This window comes from Cupressus sempervirens, chromosome 9, assembly GCF_028749045.1.
Source record: "Cupressus sempervirens isolate cs-2001-9-10 chromosome 9, ASM2874904v1, whole genome shotgun sequence".
Lineage (NCBI taxonomy): Eukaryota > Viridiplantae > Streptophyta > Pinopsida > Cupressales > Cupressaceae > Cupressus > Cupressus sempervirens.
Window position 1 is genome coordinate 180503127 of NC_143126.1, and position 5788 is coordinate 180508914.

Sequence of the window (5788 nt, forward strand, 5' to 3'; positions counted from 1 at the left end):
AAAATAGAGATTTCATCAAAGCTCAAGAAGACTGCCTCACAAATCTTCTCTTGACTATGATTATCATCTATATGACATGAAGAACTTACAACATCAAAATCATTAGTGTAACAATCTGGAAAATCAGTATTATTACAACATTCATTCCTATCATGGCAATTACTACCCTTACTACTGTTACAAATTTCTTCAACTTCATATTCACTGTAAAAAAAATTATTTTCACTTTCATATCCATCTTCATTATGCTGATTGCAATTACTCGATTCATTAACATTTGAATCCACCTCTTCACATTCGGAAGATAGGTTGTCTTTCTCTATGGACTCAATATATTCATTACTACCTTGACTTTTGGCACACTCATTATCATTAGATGACATAACATGAAATTTATAATCATCATCTTCCATCTCCTCAATGAATCTTTCAATTTGTACAAACCTTTGTAATCTTATAGGTCCTGGCCAATTGATTGAATCGGGTATTAGAACATCAATGAAAACACTAGGCAGGGAAGATTCCTCAGGCCTACAATGAAAAGGCATCTTATTGATTATTGATTCAAGCCTTAAATAACATTTTTAAACACTTAAATCTTGAGTACTTCCTACTTCAATTCTTATAAGATTGACAATCCCTTTTTAGACAATTCTATTCAACATAGCAATGTTATTATTCACAGTTTCTAAACTCTCAAAATTTGGCAAACTAATCTCAGATCTAAGATCTGACTCCATTATAAAGAAAAATTTCTACCTCTTCTTTCTAGTGCTGAAAATCACTGAATAGATGCACTGATTCTAACATTTGACTTTCATGAAAAGAAAACATGAAAACCAAAATATCTCAAGTGCTGATGCCAAACTTCGATCTGCTGATTTGGCATAGGTGCAAGACTGAAATTCCTTCACACCACTGGTCAAAACTTTGTAGAGTCACCACCTCCTTTCAAGAGGATAAACAGATCACTTCCATGATTCACTTTTTAAACTTCAATTTCTTATAACAACAGATTGCAAAAAACACTTTACAATTTATCAAGAACTTAAAACTTCCTTTCCAAGATCTATCAACTATTTTAGATCTACCCATACAATTGAAAATCCTTCAAAATTTTGCAATGAAATCAACTAGGAACAAATTGGTATAGAGATTTGAGAGTTGCCACTCACACTTTGTGAGAAATAAAACATAATTTGTCACTTGACAAATTTGAACCAGACCTTCAATGTAGGAGAAACTTGCAAATCATTATCATCTTGAAAGGAATTTACACTTTATAAATCAACTCTTGACTTTGAACTTTCTCAACAACACTTGCTAACTAAATTTATTGAAGATAGACCTATAACAGTCATAAAACACAATTTTCATTTAGTTTTACAACATACTATTGTCCATGAATAAAGCTCAATTGGGGTGCATGATATTTGAGTAAGAAAATTGGAAAACACATCAGATAACCTACTGCTAAAAATTTTTATGCACTTCTTCTACTATATTGAATCTCCTCTTTTAAATTCTCAAGGTTTGTCCTTCATTCAAATTCAATACAGTACCTAGAAGAGTCACCATTTTGTTGGCTCTTGATTTAACAGTATTTTAATAACCAAGTATACAGGGTAAGATTGCATCTATGGGTAGCTATCTCCAATAATGGACACAATTTACCAAGAACCTGGGCCAACTATAAGGCATGACCCTTCTTCTACTTCAGGCTCTACAAGACCTAGGAAGTTAGACCTCAGATTCAATTTATATCATACCAGTGCAAAACATATCCCTAAATCTATTTACTACAGATGAAAACCCCTTATTTCTTCTATACTTAACTAGAATTCACAAGCATGAAATAGCTAAGAACATGATTCATGAAACTAGCAAGCTAACTACATGTTAAACTTTGAATAACTTTCAACATGAAAGGGGAAACATTTGATTAATGATGTTGATTCAACACAACCTAAAATATGTAGCAATATAACAAGTGATCCTATAACTGATTAATGCTTAATCCATTGGGAAATTCCATGAATTCAAAAGATACATCTGTGACATTAGGACATATTTCATATGCCCAGACATCAAATCTATCTAATCACCTTGTTATGCAAACATTATTGTTCATTCAGAGCTCATTCTCACAAAATATCCTTCTCAAGTAACCAGTAACCTTGTTAAACATATCAAGCATTTACTTGGCCCTTTGGTCCAACAACAAAATACATCAAACATACAACCTAAAGGGGATGCAAATGAATCTTAGATCTTTGTTCCAAGACCAAATAAGACTTATAGATTGCTAAGATAGGAGACAAGAACCAGAATGAAACTAGAGAAATTATTTCTCATATGTATTCATTTCCTTGAAACTATACATTCATGTGCATAAAATTAAAACATGAAAAAACTTAACATATCAAAACTTGCTATATTATCTACACTACTACTATTCACATGAGAGAATTATGCTAAAGAATGGTGTCACAGTCAAGGAAACATGTCAAAATATTGGAACCAATGGTCTCACAACAATGAACCCTTTTTGCCTAGAAACTGGAACCCATTCAATGAGAAAGAAAGGGAATGATATAGGAAGAAATGAATTCTCGTATCTGATCAGGAGATGACAAGTGTCCACTTAGAATTCCTTCCCAAGAAGATGAAAAAAACCTCTTTCTACCCTCTCTCTTCAACTAAATATCAAAATCCCATCACTTGGCCTCAAAGGTATAAAATATCTCAAAATGTAATGATGAAAGGATGTAACTGATTTTCATGTAAAAATGAACTCAATGCAAGGAGTCAAAAATCAATTAACTAGCTTCCACAAAATAAGAAAACCTTTTTGAGTCAATTTTCTTCACCATCATGCTTCAACAAACTCTTATATCTGCCTCCTAACCACTTCTAATTATCCATGCTCAAATATATCGGTTCTGCTACCAATGCTTCAAAAATCACAAACTAACCTATAGCTCAAATTGTTGAGCACCTGTGAAAAACCAACCTCAAATTCAAAAAGTTCGTTTCATTCTAGTTCTGTTGGTATATTGAAGTGCCAATTTTCAACAAAAATTGCCCCAGATATGGCCCTCTAAAGATCAAGTCTCCATTCATGGCTTCCATTTAAAATTGCAAAAATTTAATCCCTTCGTATAGTTTGAACTATATTATAAATAAAAATTTATTTAAAATTTATACTCCATGAAAGTCTAAGAAGAATAAAATAATTTTTTATTTGAAACTTTTTAATTTGCCTCACAATTCCATCTAGGTCAAACTTTGTTTGACTGGCTTGATGACATGTGTCAAGAAACGATTGGTTTAGGCCTGTACAGCTGGGCACCACATGTCAGATTGAGATTGGCCAATGACCTCATCTTGCTACCACGTGTTGTTGCCTCATCAAAGCTCACTATGATAATTCTTGTGCATCTTTCGTTTGGCAACATAGTGATGACCACACGATCAAGACATGTGTCACAATCTCCTTCCATCTCCATTTTATGTGCCATGTCATCACAATAGGGACCTATCGCTATCTGCCAGGTTTTCATGGTTTTTCAATGACTCGCTATGTCGCTAGCCAAAAAATATGGGATTTTCAGGCTAGCAAGGTAGCGATTGCCAAATTTTTGAGCTTTTTCAATGACCTCACCTATCCACATCATCACCACCTTAGTGCCACATCACAGTTAGATTATTGTGCCATGTCATCATCACTATCTTGCCATACTAACTATCGTGTATCTTTCCTTTAGCGAGGTAGTGAATGCTAGATTTTTGAGCTTTTTCTGTCACCTCACTTGTCCACATCATCACCACCTTAGCGCGACATCACAGCTAGCTTATTGCACCATGTTATCATCCCTATCTCGCCATACTAACTATCATGCATCTTTCCTTTAGCGAGATAGCGACTATCCTTGGATCGTCCACGAGGAGCAATCTGAGCCCATCTCTGGATTTGGCGCAATGTCATTAAGTTTCCATCTTTATTTAAAATTAATTTGTCATCATGCTAACTGATCAACCATGGGCCCACTAAACAACCTGTGGCTTCAAAAGCTGTGTGGCTTTGAGACATATTATATGTTGATGAGTTGTGTATTTAAACACTTCTAATCCCATTTTGCAGTGAATGTGGGATAAATATATCTCATGACCCATTTCATCTCTACGTGTGACCTACTCTTGTGTCTACTACCTGGACCTTCCAACACCGTGGAGCTCTCCTTTCTTACATTAGGTGTCAACTGTTATGTCTTGTATTGCTGTAGGCGTTCTTCCTCTTAGTCAGGCGTGGAGACCTCTATTCTATGGTGGGATGACTTTGCTCTTTTAAAAGAGAACTACAACGATTTTTCCTTTTTTTTGCTACTGCATAAATGGTGACCCTACTTTATCTGCTCCCTTTAAAATTTGAATGCATGGATGATGCTTGAGATGGTTGTTGGTGTCCTCTTTAATTAATTTTTTTGATATCTATGCACACCCTTGCTTGCATCGCTCTATTTTGCTTTCACACTTCTTCATGCTCATAACTGGCACTTTCATGGATCTGTATCCTCTCTGACTGCTCTACCAACACTTGCATGAATTTCTCTTTATGAGTGTTCTTTCCATGCACTGGAAGCTTTCTTAACTTACATTGGCATTTTCTTCTTTAGCTTTGACTGTGCATGGAGGCTTATTTCTTCATTCCCGTTCGATGCATGGGCCTGCCCTGTTCCTTTCTTCCTCTGCAGGTTTCCTTCAGTGTGGCAAATTTCTCATAATGTTGGCATGAGATGTTCTCTTGTAGAAGTATGTTTCTTGACTCCCCTATTATTTGATGCCTCGCCTACTTTGTCGTACCCTTCTAACATTTGCTCTTATTTCTCTGTGGAGTCGACTATTAGCTACTTCTTCCTTGTTTATACGTGGGATCTCATTCATGTTCCTTAATCTCCTTATTGCTTAAAATGGGCCTTGTTCCCTAATTGCATGTGGACTACTCCCTTCTCATTATTGGTTGTTTCTTTTATGCCACCTCAAATCTCCTTTTGAAGTATTAATGTCATCAGTTTCCTTATTGAGTTTTGCATTGACATCAACAGAAAATATATCTGAAATTGGAGTTATTGCCTCTTCTACTATTTTCTCTGTTGATTTCAATGCCTCAGCAATGATTGTCATTTCATCATATGTCAGTTCTCCACCTTTTCCTACATAATTTCCATGCAAATCAACCTATGTTTTCAACTCAGCCCTGTGAAAGATAGCAGTGTGTCCTTCACCCAACAAGAAATCCAAGAGCTTACTTATTGGCCATGCAACTGGAAAGAAGACCCAAACAAGTACACGAACGAAAGGTGCCATTATAGTACCAAATGCTAAACCATAGGGAGAGAAAATGGATTGAGGTATAATCTCTCCAAATAAGAGAATAAGAGACATAAATATTAAAACAACAAGCCATCTGAGAAAATAGGAAGTCCGTCCATAGAAAACGTGTTGCATATTAGAAGTGTACACAACAATAAATGTTGTTTTTTGACCATAGGAATAATTTTAGATGGACCACATCCTACATAGACCATAGTATAGGGTAAGCTGAGTACACCAACACTAACCATAGTAGTGACATTGTGGAATGTAGAGTACCACCATTTGTTACTTCATGGAGATGATGCTCCTTCATGATAACAAATATTAGTATTTCTAAAGATAAATCTTTCAATCATTAGGATGTTAAAAATACATAAAATGACAAAAGACAATAAAGAGAAGCCTGGGAAAC

General features: G+C 35.2%; 1 pseudogene; it reads right to left on the reverse strand.

Annotated features, from left to right (window-relative positions):
• Positions 1-5013: 5013 nt before the first annotated feature.
• LOC149538068 (DUF21 domain-containing protein At2g14520 pseudogene) lies at positions 5014-5588 on the reverse strand (annotated as a pseudogene).
• Positions 5589-5788: the final 200 nt, after the last annotated feature.